Source organism: Geospiza fortis, unplaced genomic scaffold, assembly GCF_000277835.1.
Source record: "Geospiza fortis unplaced genomic scaffold, GeoFor_1.0 scaffold104, whole genome shotgun sequence".
Classification (NCBI taxonomy): domain Eukaryota; kingdom Metazoa; phylum Chordata; class Aves; order Passeriformes; family Thraupidae; genus Geospiza; species Geospiza fortis.
The window spans coordinates 2,990,309-3,009,010 of record NW_005054325.1 but is presented as its reverse complement, the minus strand read 5'-3'; the positions used below and the strand labels follow the sequence as shown (position 1 = coordinate 3,009,010).

Genomic DNA, 18,702 nt, shown 5'->3' with positions numbered 1-18,702 from the left:
CCCTACCTGCTACGAATGTTATGGCAGGATTACTAAATGTGAGGCTTTTTCTTTTCAACATTACAGAAGGGAAAAAAATGGGATGGGAGGAGAGGTGATTTGGATTTTTCTTTGTTTTCTTCAAGACATGTTTCCTCTCCTTTGGCATAAGCAACTTTTTCCATCCCTCCATAAGTCCACTATATTTGTTAGACCTGCGGGTGGCTTTTAAACAACCTCTTCACAGTGTAGCTTTTTGTTATCCTAAAACAACACTTTCTAGTCATGCTGTGTAGGCTGCTTGCCTTCACAATGTGCAGTTTTTCATGGCTTCTGTGCTCAGGTTAGGGAGAGTAGCTACTGCTTCCTGACCCCTCTTCCTCCCCTCTTCCCCTTCCCAGAGCCCCTATATGTGATGAGGATGCAGCGCAGCTCGAAGAGCCCCCCCAGCCCCTTTAATACTGCCTGCAGATGAAGGAGGCAAATCACATTTTTAGCTGCTGTAAAGAGGTCTGATTTCTTTGTTATGGACACTGCTGAGTGTGTTTTACTGGCAAAAGGTTAGAGCATGGCTAAAGGGTTAGAAACCTGAGCATGATGCAAACCTTGTGTAAGTGCAGCTTTAAAGGTTCCTCTCCCTTTCTGTGCCTTCTGCTCTTTTTCCTGGGGTTGTTAATCAGCCCAAACTAGCTGATATAGTTAAGATGAACATATTAACAAAATCTTTGCTACACATTTGTTTCTACTCCTGCTTTCCAAGCAACCTGTGGGGCCTGTGGGCTACATGCCATTCTGCCAAAATATTTTAAGCATTAATCCATTCCTTTGGGTGTTGGTATTTATCTGAAAATATATGCCCTTAATCTCCAAGTGTGGTAAATTTATTTTTATCTTTTGTTCCATAAAAATACTTTCAAATCTGAGAACCTGCCTTGCATAAATGTGCAATAACACACTTAGACTTGGCCTTTGAGAGGGGCTGGTGGTTATTTAACAACTTGTCAAGGGGAAATTGAGTGCCAGTGCAAGGTGAAGCCTTGAGCTGGCTGGGGAGCTGCACTGTGGCTGCTGCTTCCCTCCTGTGCACTTCCTGCAGCAACTCTGCTCCATGTCTCTTCCTGTGGGGAACACACCAAGGACACAGTGCATGGAGGCAGAAAGGGGAGAAGTGAAGCTTGTGCTGCTAATGCTGCTCCTCAGGAGGCTTTTTGCTTGGTCACTTTGAAGTCAGGAATGATGTGTTTGTGCTCACAAACTGGAACTCTTGGTGGCTTCATTTCAGATCCTGCATTTTTTTAATTAACCGGGTGCTTGTAACTCCTGTATCTCAGCATCCTCTGGTGCTGCCCATAGGGGTGCAGCATGTGCACATCTCGAGCTGTACCCCTTCATATCTCCTCTGCTTGCCCTCAGTTGTGCCACAAATGACTATGTGAGGGTGATGACAGTTCTGCAGCATTCCTGATTGTGCATGTGTGCCAAAGCCCACCACAACTGTCCATTCCCTATGATCCCAGGCAGCAGAGAAATGAAATCATTGAGCTGCAATACTGTGTGGGTCCAGCTCCAGCATATTCAAGCTGTGTGTGGCTTATTGTCATGTATGTGTGTAACTGCTAAGTGGGTCTTCATGGGGTGCTGCCCTGAAAATGGGCAGTTGCCATTTTCTCTTTGATTAGTTTCCTCTCTAATTTAAAAGAAGTCTTCCCTTGAGGGAGGTTTTTCTTCATTTATTTTGTTAATGGATGCTTTTTATGAATTATAAACTTACTTGTCTGTACAGAGCTTAGAGAAAAGAAATGACTGACAGAACCCTAATATTCCTGCTAAACCTGAATCTGACAATATTCAAGTTTAAAAAAGAAAAGAGGTAAAAAAAAATAATCTGAAATACAAGTTTGATTCTGGTCTTTTCTTGCAGATTTTAAAATGTTTCTGCCAAGAGAAATGACCACAGTAGTGTATGAAGCTATGGAAAAAACAGCTGAATCTTTTTATATGCTGATGTTGTTATATCTAGTCCCCTCTTTTGAAAACATAAGTCAGGGAAATATGTGCATGGAAGTTCAGAAATAAATACCTGGACTTCTTTTAACATGAAAGTATTCAGAATATATAAAAATTACCTTGATAGATATGCTTTGTTCTTTAAATGAATTGGTAAAATTTGGCATGCTTCTTAAAGAGGCCTTCTGCCAGTCTTTTCCCATATTCTTAGCTCATGCCTTTGCATAATGATGTGATCCATGGTGGGCAGGAATAATTCAGCCTAACGATGAATAATGGTAGCATTTGTGGTCAACTGGTCATGACATTCTCATTTGAGCATTTCTCTTTGGGAACTGCGTCTTTGAGTCATGAGACTCGCAGTAATGTCAAGAGAGAAAGCAGCCCAGAATCAGGCTGGATGAGAGAGAAAAGGGACACTTGTTTTCCAGGGTCCACTGTGGTAGAGGATGGAATTAAAGAAAAAAAAAAAGCCTTGCTTGGTATACTGGTAGCTTTACAATCCTCTCTTTGTAACACTTCCTCCCCTCACAAGTACTTCTGTACTTCTGTGTTTAAATCAATGTATGTCTACAGTTCTGTGCACAAGACCCACTGGAATCTCAGTGAGGGAAAAACAACTTGCAGGAAAGGAGGTGCTGGGAGTAGAGAAGGACAGGGAAAGCACCAAGTTAGGAGGAATTTATTGGTAGCCTAAATAAGCTAATGCAGAAAAGAGCAGATGATTTTTAAATGCACTGGAATCGGACATTCTACTCCAGATTTGGATCCTCCTGGGCAGAGGAAGGGGGACATGTTGGTAAATCTGGGGATCAGGTTTAAATGGAGGCACAATGTAAACACTGCCAGAATGACCTACTTCCATCATCTGTGTCATTTCTAAGTCCTGAGTATTAGGTATATATAAAGGTTAATTACACAGAGATGTATTATTCACTGATAAATAGAGTGGGATGTGTGAAAAATGCAGAGTTCCCCGCTAGAACTAAAATAGGCACTTGTGGTAGCTGTGTATAAAAATAGTCTGGACACTATAGCTTTGATTAAAGTTGAGTTTGAAGTACTGTGATTGTGCTGATTAGATGTGTAGGATGTACCTGATTCCTGTTGAAGCAAAAAATGTGTTTACAGGAAGATGAATAAATGGGAATGCAGTATCTGTGATTCAAGAGAGAAGAATTATTAATGTTCCGATGACTTTTGCAAACTGAAAGTCCTGGAAGTTGATTGTGGTCTAAGAAAACCACAAGTGCTCAGGCTTGGTTTAAATTAAATCTCTCTGAATTTGTATGGATGTATGACTAGGAATCCAAATATTGTGGTGATAGAAGAGCTGACACTCTTTGCCTCCTTCGGATATCATTTACAGGACACTGGAAATGGTGGAAGACCCAGAAAGCTACACTGCTCTTCCATGGTGTAAACTACTGCTGAAAATCATAAAGAAGAAAAAAAAAGCTTGATTTGTAGTTGTGAATAAAGTGACATTAAGAGAACATATGCTTCCTTGTCACATGATACTTAAGAGATTCTGACAATGTATCCAAAGCAACTCCTTCTTCAAGGGGGAAAAAAGAAAATCATGCCAAATCTGATAGTCTTCTGATGTGTTCCATTAGTTGTGGATTTCTACAAGGATTCTTCAAACACAAAATTAATTATTATAAACAGCAATGACCTTACTCAAGATGCCACAAATAAGGTAACAAAAGCATGTCAAAGTGATTCAGTTTGTGCTGAAATCTAACTATTCCACAGCAGCTGAAAGGGTTGAAGATAATCTTGTTCATCAGAGGTATATTAGAAATTATTTGTAAGTGGCTCCAGTATTTGGCCCATGGTTTTCAGAGAAATTTATAAAAGTATTTTCACACAGTATGTGCCCAATTTTTTTTTAAACTATCCTCTGCATTTTATTTGAGTCGTGTAAAAGTTTGTAACTAGAGACTACAGACCAACTGCCCATCCAAAGTAAGCAGCAAAGTTAGATGGAGGAGAAGAAATGAAAACTAGATTAAACTGCTAGAATATTTTCTTTCATTTGAATGACAATGCTTTATAAGAGTTCCATCTGAAAACGAGGGCCTATATAATTTGATTCAATACAAAAACAGTGCACAGTGTGTGGAGAGAACACAAAGAGTACACATAGTAATTATTTGACCTGAGAAACCTGTATAAAGTGTTGTGGGAAAAAGAAGGAAAAAAGCTGTTAAGTTGATTCTGTTACAATTAAAATAAAAGTATATGAAGTTTTACTTAAATTCCTCCAATTTTGCTTTTTATTTGAGAAGGGTGTAAGAAGCTTGATTTTTATCTGGACTAGCCTAAAGGAGCTGCATTATTTCAGCATGCTTTTACTTTCAGGCTCTGTAATACGGTAGTCTGTGACAAGAGAAGAATCACAGCCTAGAAACAGCAAATGTTCCCTTGACGAACCAAAGTTTTTATTGACACCATGGAACACTTTCCCTAAGCAGGCAATTCAGTTTTCAAAATAATACCTGTAATGATGGACGGTAACATTTACATGCACAAAATGGATAATTCCACATTTAGGATGAATTTAGAGCTGCTGTAGTGGGTTTAACTTCTTTGCATTCAAATTATTTGCACATGCCTGTGTCATGGCAGAGTGTGATTGCCTCAGCTTTTCAAAGTTAGATTGCTGAAGATACTGAAGCAAATATTTTGGAAACATGCTTCCTAATAATAGAATTCCTTTTTCACTAAGGATGTGGCTTTGATAAATTATTTATTTGCCTGTCCTCAAACATATTTACTCTTTTCAAAACCTTTTGTTTGTTCAGTTTGTGCCCAAACTGCATGCCCTTGTTTCCAGCTTCTGCAGAAAGTCTGAGGGAAGTGGCAGCTGCAGTTCTGTGCAGCTCCAAAAGATGAAAAAAACATGAAGGAAACAAGCATGAGATTTGATTTTTTTATCTCCTTTTATTTTGTGAGTGTTCACTGCATTAGAATATCCTCACCAGTAACCCTCCTGCAGTTATCAAATGTCTCGGCTTTGTTTTAGTGCTTAACCAGCTGTAAAAGATTTTTATTGCCTTATGTATTCTTCCTCCATTCAAGTAAATCACTTCAGTGCTGTATTATAGATGACTGTAAAAAGGAGATTTTTTTTCAATTACAGTGACTAGTGGCCAGGTATGCACACAAACCAGCATATTTGGAGCAAGCAGCAACCTGTCCTGCAGTTGTTTGAGAGAGGGGAGCATGTACTCATTACCCCATGAGTAATGCAGCAATCCACGTGCCCTGCTGCTGAGGACCAGCTGGCTGCTGTGTGCTATCAGAGCTGCTTGCCAGCAGGCACGGCTCATTAAGAGCCTAGTGCAGGATATAACATCTTTGCAGTCAATTAACAATGCTGCTCTGTAAAAAGGTCCAGATCCTTCCTGATTCAGCAAAGCACTTCAATATATGTTCAAAGTTAAATGCTTGATTAAAGTTTTGTGTAATGAAGATGTGAGGTCTTGTGCTTGAGGTTAAGCAGGTAGGCACATTCCCAAATCAGGGCCTGACATGTTATGGTTCTTAGAGGTTTCCAGGAATCTTGAATATCCTGAAATACTGACTATGATGATTTCCAAGTTGAGTAAAACCTACAACTGAAAAACAAAATCACAACATGTGACTGTGAAGCATGCAGGAAAACCTTTTAAAATCTTTATCTGGTCATCATTGATGCTTGTCTTGCCAAGGAAATCCTAGCAGACTGCTTACATTTTTGAAACCCTAAAATAAATTAAAGAAATGACACAACCTTGTCATCTGGAAATGGTGAAAATAATATATATTTGGTAAAATGAATTTATTCTTTGAAGAAAGAAGCAATGAGAGTAATTGAATTGTTATGCATTTCCTGACTGTAATATTTCTCACTGGACAGGGTTGTATTTTGTAGTCTGCTTCCTGTGGTTCAAGTAAAGGAATGAGTATTAGGAAGACCAAAATTCAAGCTTTTGCCTTAGCATTTTCTGTAACAATGTCTACCACTTTCCCATGCTTATTTTCTATTGTATGACATCTGCTCAGCTATTGTAATATCCAACTGATAACTCATTGCAGTAATAGGCAAACGTCTTTGCTCTAGTTTAGTGGGTCAACAGCAGAATCAAAGATAATCTCTCACTGATTGTGAGTTATTTATTAACATAACTGCTCTGCTGCTTGTGGATAGGGTCTAAACATCTTACTATGAGACCTGGACTTAGTATTTTCTATAATAGTGTGTTGTATTGTCAGAGCTCAGTGCTTCATCTTCTGCAATATCTCATCTTCTTATATCTCCACTAATAAAGTGCAAAATTCCAGCTGACTGCAATGAGTGTAGATTGAAATCTCAAATAATTTTTAAAGAACTTGTGATTTCTGGTGAAGCATCCTATGGATGTGGATTGTTCCATACTTCCTCTTATTTACTTTGTCCTGTTTGAGAAGAAGTTGAAAGAAGCTTCCTGTTGTGGGTGTGACACCTTACTTGTGCGTTTTCAACTTTTGTTTTCAGTCTGCTTTGGGTTGGAGTATTATTTTACTTTTAATTTAATATTTGGACCTGAAACTTTAAACGAGAGAGCCAAAACAAACACATCTCCTGTACAGAGACTGTCTAGAAGTAGCTGGAATTGGATCACAGCCTGTAAGGCAGGCACAGCACCCTTGAGGTATGTCATCCATGCCCATGGAGCTGGTTCTAGCTGCCCTAGACACCTCTGGGATTGGGAATAATGGCTCCTGGCAGCCCAAAATGTAAGGCAGGAGTCAGATCCTAGGGGGTCTGCCTCTGGTTTCCACTCTCAGATTCACCGGATCTGTTCATGGGTAAGACTCAAAGATTTCAGAGATTATCATGTTTCAGATAAGTGGGGGAAAATTGGGGTTTAGTTGGTGCAGTGCTTGATCGCCTCAGAGATGCAGGCTCTGGAAACAGTGACATTCAGAGAGCTGAGGCAAAACCTTCTACAAGACCAGCCCCCAAATTCCACATCCACCACAGCCCACCAGAAATCTGATGTTCAGTGACAGCCCTGCCTTTCTTTTCCTTGCCCCAAACTTCCATGTTATTTCAGATGTAGCAGTTTGGGTTCAGTGATAGATACTTTAGGTGAAAGCATTGCAGCAAAATGTCCAGCCCATTCCAGGCATGGGGCTGAACCTGAGCTGGGAGGCTCCACCAGAAAATGGGCAAACTTTGGAGCAGTTCAGACTACATGGGAACTTTGCTACTGATTATACGTAAATAATCCTGCTCAGACTCTTAACAGTGGAGTTGAAGCAGAGATTTTTGAAAAGAAAGGACTTGGATCACAATTTCATGGTTATCTCTAAAATATTTTATTGCTGGTTTATGACACCAGAGTGTAAATTATGGGGCTTTAAAGAGTTGCATTGTGAAGGTTTTATCCTCTGCTTATGTACAGAAGATAAATACTACTGTTTTGTTTTCAGGGAAATTAAATACGTATTTTTTAAAGGGCTATTTAGGAAGCCAAAAGGGTTAGTAAGAAGAAGACTTTATTGTTTTTTTTTTTAATGTGTTGATACTCTTTTTTATGAGTTGATAATGAGTAATTATTTTCAGTCAACTGAGTATGAAAATTGAAAAGAAGGAGAGGGGACTAAGCATGTGTTTCATGCTTGCAAATACCACTACAATGGAAATGGTGTGTCTAACACCATGTGGATCAGAGAAAAAATGTCTTCTATTACATGACCTGTTGCAGAAAAATATCTTTTGGAAGCACAAATTCTCAGGTCTGAAACAAACCTTATATAGTTTGTGTGGAGATAAAATTGGCTTATACTGTGTGCATACACATATATATGTATCTACACAAATGCAGTTCTGTAGATGCAACAACAGCTACCATATTGTCTCATTTGAATTGAAACTCTATGGGCATGTTATCCATTTTTAGAAGAGAAATGTAACAAGTGAAAATGTTTCATTTCCTACTACATTTTTAAAGCTAACTTAAAGCTATGTAATTCAAGAAATGTATTGTATTTTGGAGACCAGAGTTTAAAGATCAATTCCTTTTGGATGTGACTTCATCAAGATTCATCAGTAGCTTACTCTGGCCTTTATCTCTTGGGGTTTATATCCAGTATTGCTTCAGATTTTGCTCCATCCTATGTCAAACTGACTCACTGTAATTTCCTTCCACTGTCTCATACTGAGTGACCGTGGGCAGAAAAAATGTTTTCAGCTGCTCCTTTTAGTTAATGTTCTTGTTGCAGTAGACTCACTCGGCTAAATTTTTCAAAAGTTATGAAACAGTTCTGTCTGTGAACTCCATGTTATTCTACTATGCCCAGCCTTGGTACTCATTTCCTTTCCAAGCTCTGGGAAAAATGCTGGTTTATATCTTTTGGAATGAAACTGAGGTGTGATTCTCCTGTTCTGGAAGGACTGGGAGGGGACATGAGTAGCCATTGTGGTGTGAAATACCTGTTTTTAACTGTTCTAAATTATTACTGTTTAAATCTCTTTTATGTAATGTCTCTATTCTCTTAGGAGATTCAGATGGATCACTCTTTACCAGCTCTCAAGGCCAATACTGCTGTGCAGTCCCTGCTCTCAGCAGCATCCTCAGTGTCCTTGTGGTGGGGTGTCTTGGAAGGACTGTGCAGATCAAGGTTCACACTCCCTCTGCACTTCACTGTGCACTTCCCTGTGCTGTAAGTACACTGAATAATGTTGTGACTGCTTGGCATGCCCAAGGTGGTTAACTGGAAGTGCTTTAACTTAACTTCTGGAAAACTTACCATGATTTTGATGATTTTATGCTTTTTAGGTGGATGAAACTATGTACCTTCCTCAAATAAATATGAAAGGTGCTTTTATATTGATTTATTGGTCCCTGTAATCACCATAAGTTTCCAATGATTGTAGGGCAAATGGGTATTTTTCCTTTATTACCAACATGCTGTAAACAACACGAGGGCTATATTTTACAGGCAGCATCTGATAAAAGTAATTCTGTTGCTGCTGTTCTTAACAAGAAAAGGAGGAGGTTGTTTTAGTTATTTTGAATATCTAATATGTCTAGTTGTAACTCTGAGTATATAGATAGGGGTGGGAAAACACCTACACTGTGTATAGAGGTGTTCTATTCCAACTGTGAGAAAGATGTGTCTGCAACCTAACTGTACTTCCTTCAGCTGAAATAAACACTTTTGGGAAGAATTTGGCTGAATGGTTATTTTTGGTCTGGCAAAGGGGAAACCAACTGAGTGACTGTTATTACCCTGATGCTAATTACTGGAACCGACCAGTTTAGGGGCGATTTGCTGACTTTGTTTAAAAACAAAACTGGTCTTTCTGGGTCCAACTGTGATTTAGGAAGGGAGGAGCTCTAAACCACTTCTTTCTCTTTTTTTTTTCTTCCTTTTAGAAAAATAAATTTAAATTTTTTTAAAAAAAGTTTTTTAGCCGAAAACATTATCTGAACTCCACATGGTGTGGGATTTTGGGAATTAATAGGATGATTCAGACATACAATCCTCACATTCATTCCCACTCCTGAGAACTTTCCTTAAGGAATAAAATTTCTTTCCTGCACTTGGTCGGAAAGAAAACAAACTCAAACCCCTCTCTTGGTTTTTTTTTCTCTCTTCTTTTTTTTTTTTTGACTGGAAAGTAGCACAACTCATAAACTAAACATTAAGCTCCAGCACATGCTGTAGGCCAGTATAATCTCAGGATATGAGTGGTGTGATTTCAGCAGGCGTTTGCAGCGCTCCTCCCTGTGAACTCTTGGCTGATACGTTGTCCCATCACTGCTTCCCTTTCCTCTCCCCTGCTCCATATGGAGACATGTGCCAGCAGGGGCTGAAGGGTGGTTCAAAGTGCTGTCTTTTCATATTTTGTCCTTAGGGAGTGGGACAGAAAACGCTGAGAGTGCTGCCTTGTGTATTGGTTTGCATCTCTGTGAGAAGACAGACCAAGGGCAGTGCCTGAGCTCTCACCTTGGGTATGAGAAATTTGTGATCTTGCAGCCGCACTGCTCACTTGATGTATCTCTGGTGTCCTTTTCCTATATGTGTGAGGGGGGAGGGTCACATAAGCTGCAGTGAATCTCTTCAACATGAATTCAGAGTACTCAGATTGTGCAGAATTCCCAAGGTGTGTACCAGAAGAATTTTATGATGGATCGGTTTCCTACTCTTGATTCATTCTTATCAAAACCAAACAAACTCAAACAAAACATATCCTTTCATTTAGGCAGGAAATAAAGGAAGCTTGTGAAAAAACTTAGTTCTTGCCCACGCTGCAGTTTATTTTAAATGCCCACAGGCACCTGTATTTTCTTGCTTTCTCCTTCACAAGATTGCTTTCCTCGGTGCCCCTTGCGCAGATATGTTTTAAAAACTCCTCTGCCATAACATTTAATATTTTTTAAATTTACAGTCAAACTTTTTTCCCATGTTGATCATATTTCCTCACTACCCAGAAACTTCTTTGTCCATTCCCTTGGTCAGTCTTTTGCTCTCTGATTAGGAAAATTCTCTTAGATTGCTCTTGTGTTTTCTGGTCCACAGTTGAATCAAATAGTGCCAAACTTACATGATGGTTTCTTGATTTTTTTTTATAATATACTTGTATTTTTGTTTCATTATTTATGTTGATGGCATTCCCTGCCAAATTGAGGCCTTGTTGGTCAAATTGTCTGACCTCTATCTTTGTTCATAGAGTCTCCATGGGCTTCTTCTAAAATTCAGCTGAGTTCAATTGATTGTTTCTGTGCTTCTAGTCCTATTTCATACCTATAAGTTCTCTGCACTTCTAGTCCTATTTCATATCTGCTTTTCTTACTGTGTCTTCAGTTTGGGGGAGCAAAGGAAATTTGCTAAATACATTGCGGCCTGTTCTCTCTCACTGTCACAATCATAAGCAAGTAGATCAGCAGCTGCATTACTCACTGCATTCTAAAAACAAATTCAGCCTAGAGGAGGATCAGAGTGGCTGCCTGCAATATATTGCCTTTCACCACATTGCTGATTCCATTTTGCTGTGCCAGATGCTGCCAACACCCTTGTCTCTGAGGTGCTTCAGTAGTCCTGTGTCTCTCCTGCCTTTCCTCTAGCTGATGTTTCGCTGGTGTTCAAATCCACATCCACCTGTGTTTTTATTACACACAGAGGTGGAAACTCTGCCCAATCATTCTTTTCCATCCTTCCGTTTCCTTTTGTTTTGTCTTACATATATTCAAGGGGGAAACAGGAGGAGGGATGGCAAAGGAAGGGTTCGGTCTAGACTTCCAAAGCAATTTCCTTTTTCCTACAGAGCAGAGCTCATTTCCTTCCAGAGCAATGTGTCTGGGAAGTTGCACATTTCTTCTCAGCACTGACTTTCCTGAAATTTGTTGAGTCAAAGCACAGCTACTAGGCAGGATCCAGAGGGCCATAAATGGGAGTATGTGTTTTTGTCGCTGCCAAACAGGAGAATAAACAGAGATTAATATAGAAAGGAGAGGACAGTCTAGATAAGCAGCCACAGTGTGGAAATGTGGAAAAAAAAATAGACAAATATCCACAGACACACCTGCACTTGGGCGTTCCTGCACTGTGGGGCCTCACAGGGCTTATTTTTGCCATAAATGTCTCAAGGACAGAGAACTGAGCAATGTGGAAGTTGATGATTTTCCTTGAGGGTTAATTACAAGTTCTTGCCTTTGGGGGAAAAAAAAAAGTAATGGTTTATTGTTCTAAATTTAACTCTTTATACACTACATTTAGCTCAAGACAGGAGAGTTCTTTTTCTTTAAAACGCATTTATATTTACTGGTTTTTAGCAATATGCCATTTAGTAATGTGGCATCCGCTCTTACAAGGTTTCTGTGTTTGCTTAAAATCAAACTAATAAATTGGTTTAAGTCAAATTAAAACCAGACTGAAAGTGTGGTGTAGTCATGATAGAGCAACTTGCCTCTTCCAGAGAGTTCAATATATTCTCTGCTTAAATTTTTTTCAAATTAATTAAATTCAGTTTGGAAAGGAAATGCTTGGGAGGGAAAAAAAAGAGTGATGAGATCATAATCTGTTGACTCCGTAGAGTTTCTAATTTGGTTGGTGCCTAAAGTGTTTGTTTGCTTAAAAGATGAGATTTCTTCTGTGTTGAGAGTGTGTAGAGACATGAGCAGGAAGATGAGCTGGAATCTGACTATGTGTTTGATGTAAGATTATTATTTCATCTATTCCACTTATTTTTTGCTTAGCAAGACGATTCACATAGAGTTCATTGTCCTGCCACCAGTAATTGCAGATCTGTCTGAATAGCTGATACTTATTTCTGAGTCTGAAAAAGCTCATAACTGATTTATTGTGTTAATTGTCAGAAAATGCACAGTGAAACTTTAGAGAAGTACTTCCAAAGTCCCAGGTATTACAGTTATGCAGGAACTTGAGTTGGTTGGTATTTTTTAGTAGATGAATAGATGAGGAAACTTTACATTTTGTCTCAAAAGTGTAAGTTCAGCAAACTATAGGCAGAGGTGCTTTAAAAGATCTCCTGTTTCTCAGGCCCATTGCTTTGAAATCCCAACTACAGAAAACCCTTCTGCTATTGCCACAAGGTTAAATACCACAGTGTTTGCTACTCTCCAGCTTAATAACATTTTTCCAGGCAAAGGAAAATACCTGGCTTAGGAAAAGGTTGTGTAGGGCTGGGCAGGCTGGCCAGGCACTGGTTACTGCATCCACTCAATCTTCTTTCACTCAGTAGTGCCAACATACTGGGGCCTTGTAACCTGGAGCTGCTGTCTGGCTTGGGAGCTTTTGTAAGGGCAAGAAAAAGACAATGCAATGCAATGCAAAGACCTTGTTGTGGAGCTCACACTGCAAATTACAGAACTTTTCTGCGAGACGAAAGGATGCTTCTTTTTGCTTGCTTCAGTTGGATTGCAGGAGGCCAGACTTGTACAACTTTTCCATTTAAGGAGGAACCTCTGCAGTGAAAAGATGTGCAGCTGGTAGCTGAAGGTCCTTGAATTTGTTATAACTTACTATAATTCATCCAGCTGTGTTGGGCTGGCTGGCTCAAACTTTCAACCGCTGTAGCTGGCAGGGAAATTTCTGCTCTGTTAAAGGGAGTTCTGGCAGTCCCAGGTATTCAAGATGAAATGGAGGTGGGGGGCAAAAAAGATGGTTATGACATTCTGCTGATATCATCTGCAATTGAGGAATCACTGTGGGCTTTTTTATTATTCCTGAAATGTGTAGCTCTTTGTGGCTTGGAATATTTTTTTCTTTTGCTTTTGACATGTTTGCTGTCTTTTGTCAGTTCCAAGCCTGCATTTATTAGATCAGCTGAGGGTGAGAGGCAAAGGTGCTGCTGTCTTAGGGGTAGAATGGATTCACAACCAATACAAATGATTTTAAAAATGCTACTTTTGTAGATATGATTGTGGCATTATGCACTCTGACCAAGAGAAGAAACTGCAATAGTATGTAATATTTTTACCCTGTCAGAAAAAAGACAGGGCAGAATCTCAGACTTTTGAGTATTTTTCCATCTAATTTTTCCAAACATGCACTCTAGTGGTAATTGTGATAGCAGGGGGAGGATGACACTTCAGGCACAAATTGAGGTTGAGTGTGTTTGTACATGCAATGCTCAGTGTTGCACAAAGCAGGGCAGTTGTGCTTTGCAGGATTTGAAGCAGTGCTATGTTAAGTGCTGAATGAGGCAGATCAAAATACACAGAAAGAAAAAAAATTCAGGGTATCTGGCTTTGTTGCCTACCATCTGGAAGGATTGCAGAGCCTGTGCTGTGTCCCAGGGTCTGTCAGTGGCATGTTGTATGACCTTAATAAAGAAACTGCATCTCAAAGTTCCCAAGGTCTTACATTTGTAAAATGAGAACAATAAGCAAGGTGCCTTGACTTTTGTGAATAAAAAGGTGCTGTATAAAAATTGTTTTAGTACTGCTAATGATAATAATAACATATATGATAATAATGGATTTATTCTCACCATAATTTTAATTCAGAGGGAATTATGTCTATTTTTTCTGTTAACAGTGCTAAGATACGGAAAGTTGTAAAGATGCAAAATTGCAATTTCTCTGAAGGTATTTCATAGGCACAACCTGTAAACATTCCAGAGCTCTTTGCTTTTTTCTGGTGTGTAACATAGCCTATAGCTGTAAAGGATTTTCCGATCAATGCTTTTCAGCAGAAGTGTTTAGCACTTTCCCAGGAAATGATCAACAAATAAAACACACTGAGAAAGGAAGCTAGCATTTACTTTCTGTTTTTAAAGTTGGCTTGTATTTTGCAAAACAAGATGGAAGGGGCTAGATGTCCCATAGCATTAGCATCTAAAGAACAGTGTGTCTTACACTGCACTAGCATTGGTGGAATATAATAGATAAGAAGAGTTATGTTTCTTATTTGTACTTTTACATCCCAATTATTGTTGCTGTAGCTGAGTCCGAGGCAGAATGGGCATAAGGATGCATGGCCATCTCTTGGCATCAGGACTTGTCTCTCAACAAGTGATCTCTTTCCTGTCACTGTCTCCTTTTCAATTTTACTGGCTGAAATAAAATGAAGTGCATTCACTTCGAAAACCTGAAGTGTGTTCTTTTTAGTTTCTAGATTTGGAAAATAACCCATAGCTGGCTTGTTTAATGAACAATCCTTGGTAACAATCCCTAATTTCAAAACCTGCCTTCTTTCAGCACTGTCAATGAACTCAAAGGGGCTAGACTTGGGCAGATAGCTGTGATGCTCAGTGGAACTGGAAATGTGCAAGTAAATTATAATTCTGGTTAGTGCTTTTCTTTTTTCTTCTTTGGTATAAATGAATACTCACCATCACTCAGCTGGTTGGAAGCAAGCAAAACAAAAAGGTTACATCACAGACAGTGTTTTTTTCAATGTGAAAGAAGTCTTGGAGTTTCCTAAACATGTGGAGGAGGAATACTTTCTTCCTGAAACTTCAGGGTGTAAATGAAGACTTACTGTGTATCCCCTGACTCTTGCTAACTTAACCTAAGCTTTTAAGAGGTGCTACAGGAATAAGCGTGGCCAGAGAACCATAATGCTTTTCAGAAAGTAGTTTTTTTTGAGATGTGACACTGTTCATTTCATGTCAGGGAGCCCTGCTAAAGCAGAGAAGAGCAAATCCCTCCATCACAAATGCAAAATAAGGGCTGAGGATGTGTTATAAAGGTATGTCTTCCACATCACTAAATTATTTTCCTCTTTCCTACCCATTGCGTCTATATCAGAAACATTGCTGGAAATACATCTGGGAAATTAGCAGAATGTTTGTTTTACTCTTTTTTGAAGTATTTTCTTGGTTTTAGGTGAGTGTTTGACTTATGTTCATTGGCCCTTGCACAAGAGACTGAAAGCTATTTCCTTTTTCCTTAATTAGAGCATGTGGAATATCAGATTTCTGAGCAGTGAATTTCCTTTCAGGAGATAGGTGAGCATATGTGGTAGAAGTGGTTGTTTTTTGTAAACTTGAAAAGTTGGTCCTTCTGTATTTTATAGATAATGTTCTTCAGCCAAACCTGTACTTTTCATACAGAGAATAGTGCTTTTTTTTTCTTTTTCTCTTCCCCATCTCCCCTTTTTTATTTTTGGAATTAAATAGAGAAGTAGGAAGTTAGAAATATCTGAGGGAATTTCTAGGAGGGTGGCCATAGGAATGTGGTAGCAAATGTGGTGGAGGCAACAGCCCAACCCTGTTTGTGTGTGTAATTTGATTTCAAGTCTGCAGAGCTGGTGCTGGTGAGGAAGAGGAAAAAAAAAATAAAATGGAGAGATTGTGTGCTGTTTTTTAAGGTCATGTATTTTTATATCTGCTGGCTTGTCTGTGTGGGTGGGCAGGTATGAGTCTTGGTCTGTCTTCTTATGCAATGTCAGAGGGAAGCTCAGGTCGGTGTGGTGGCGGGGCCAGCCCACATCCTCCACCCACAGGGGCCCAGGAGCAGTTGCACACATCAATCAGGGACAGCCCTCAGCTCCTGGCACCGTTGGAGCAGGTGGCAGAGCTCACAGTGACATCAGGTGACTGTCACGTTGCCATGGGGCAGCCACCAGTGCCTGGCCCATGCTCTGTGTACATCAGGTCTACCTCCTGAAATAAACTCTAGTCTGTGATGCAGCTCCAGCACTCACACCACCACCTATAACCATCCTTGTCTCTCACAGGTGCTTTGGGGTAGAACAAATGGAAAGAAGAACAAGGAGAATGATTTTATAAAATGTTGCAGATATCCATATAGCAGCCACTGCAAAATGCCTTGCTTTTTAAGGCGTCAACCAGTTATAAACAGAGCGAGAGAGGGAAAACCGAGGCTGTGTCAAGCCAAAAGCAGAGTTGGCTAGATCAGTCATGACCAAAACTTTGGAGAGTTTTTGAAGTACAGACAGATGCTGTGCTGTGGGGAAAAGTTCTTGCAAAGCTACTGCTTTCATGTCCATTTAGTGCTGGGTTTTTTAAAGTACCAATATTGCCCCTTGTTTTTGTTCCTTAAAAGGTGAACCCAGAATAAATGCAGACTCACCCTACCCGGCCCTCTTTATTTTGGTGTCTCAATGTTTTGTGGTAGTATACCAACACCTACCTGTAAATAAGTTGACTTTATGTAGTGAAAATACTCTGCACTTTACTCTGTGTCCAGTTAAATGTGGAAGAGTATCACTGGCTTAATTTGCCCCCCTGGAATTAGGAATTTGGTAGAATGTTTCTGGGTTGCATGAGCACAAATGAGAGAAGAATTCAGTGTCAGCTTCTGGTGATTTATATAGGATGTAGGTGATTTATGTAGGATATCTATTAGCCCTGATTTTGCTAAACAGATGTAGTATATTGGATCAAACTATTTTGACATATGCCAGTGGGCAGAGGAGGAGATCCAAGGACTATGGAGATGATAGGTGCTTCCAGTCCTGGGCATGCTCTTATGACTGTTGGCAGAATGATATCTTTATTATTTGTGGGTGGAACCCCAAAAGTTTAATATCTCCAGAAATTAAGTTTAAGGTGTGTTTCAACCTGCCTGTAGCAGTTTATCCTCTCAGAGCCTGGAGGACAAGGATGGATGTGTACCATCCTTCCAGCTGCAGTCTAAACCTTGCTTATGAACAAGTGCATGAAGAAACTCAGTTTAAATTAAAGGGCTTATTCAGTTATTTTATCTTTACACATAAGTAAGAGATAGCAGGATTTTAAGAAGGAGTGATGTTAATCACTATAGCAATCCTTTCTAAGGAAAAGGCTCTTTTCCATCCTTTAAAATACTGTAGACTTCCTGATTAAGTGTATTCACAGATATACAAAATTACAGGGTAAGGGCCTGCTTGGGAACAAATTCCCCCTATATTGCCGTGTCAAAATGTGTTCATGCTGTTCCATTTCACCCACAGATAATAACAGGCATAGATGCCTAGACCCATGAAAGGAGGCGGCTTCAGTTCTGCTGTGCAGAGTTGTTAGAAGCAGTACAGCGGTTCTGACTTCTACAAGGTATTTCCAGCTTTGAAACACTGTTTTATTTAGCAATGAAATGAAATTACTTTGCAAGTGTATAATTAAGTATTGCCACGAGTGCAGATTACATAGATACCGAGACCATCTTCAGCTCTGTTACATAAGGTTGGATAGGTGTGACATTGTGAAGGGGGGTCTGAGTCTTTCTGGCTAAGGGTGTGAACTCACCACCACTGAACTGTTGAGAAGAATCTCCCTGTAGGGAGAAGTCTCCTCTTCCCCCACTCCTTTATTTTTCTTTCCTGGCAATAACCTCTCTTGAAAACAAACTTCTAGACCAGCTGCTTCAGTGTCATGTTTTTTTCACTTTTCGTATAAAGCTGCTCCCTCTTGTTTCACCCTCAGGAGCCACATGGATAGTGGTTCTCCTTTAAGATACAGGAATTGCTTTCCATGAATAACATTGCATGGATGTTGACTAACAGGCTAATGCACAGGAGAATGTCCATGTGATGATTACAAAATAGATGTGCTTGGCTTTACCAGCTCTGGTTTGCTATTTTGCCATATAAATGAGCTCACTCTCTTAATCAAGTTTTCACAGGGTAAGGGTAGAACAGGCTGGTACAGATGGTGGGAGAAATCAAGGGAGACAGGGAGAGAGGGAGAAGAAAGGAAAAAAAGAAGGAAAATATTTGTCAGGCTTGATAGTGTTAATGAAAACATAAAGAAAGAAAGGAGGAAAGCAATGTTTGGAGAGCAAAGAGTGACCTGACAAATGTGACCTCTGTTTTTCCCAAGGGCCTCTGACTTTGAAACCAAAGCTGCCTTTAATGTTCACCAGGTGCCATCAGGGTGTTTTGATTGCCTTTATGGAAGGGAATTAACCTCATAGCTTCAGCATCTGCATTTCAGTGAACTTCAGGGACAGGGTGTATTCTTGTTCAGATCATAACCCTTAAGGTTCAAAGGCCATGAGCAGCTAAATAATTAATTCTGTTTCTTCCACAGGAGGCAATGAACACAGACCTATACTTCACACTGGTTTATCACAGGAATTTTTCCAGTCCCTTTTCAAACAGCTTCTGCCTGAGCATCTCTGAACAGCCAATTGGAGCAACTGGAAAGCGAGGCAGACACATCACAGAAAAAAATCTGGCAGTAAGATTATTCTTCATGCTAAAATAATACCCAGAAGTTTGTATTCTGTCAGCTGAGATTATAGTTCAGTTTCTTGGAGGAAGTGA

The 18,702-nt window shown here is 39.6% G+C and overlaps 1 long non-coding RNA gene across 4 annotated transcripts in view; it reads left to right on the top strand.

Moving 5' to 3' along the window:
• LOC102032880 overlaps positions 1-18,702 on the top strand; it is a 257,711-nt gene that overhangs the window by 188,816 nt on the left and 50,193 nt on the right. For 3 of the 4 annotated variants that reach the window (XR_001335651.2, XR_004081716.1, XR_004081717.1), the window contains exons 6-8: positions 8,522-8,685; positions 17,392-17,491; positions 18,467-18,616. This is a non-coding gene — a long non-coding RNA (uncharacterized LOC102032880). Of the gene's footprint in view, positions 1-3,355; positions 3,689-8,521; positions 8,686-17,391; positions 17,492-18,466; positions 18,617-18,702 lie in introns of all 4 variants that reach the window. The other variant, XR_004081715.1, reaches the window with a different exon arrangement.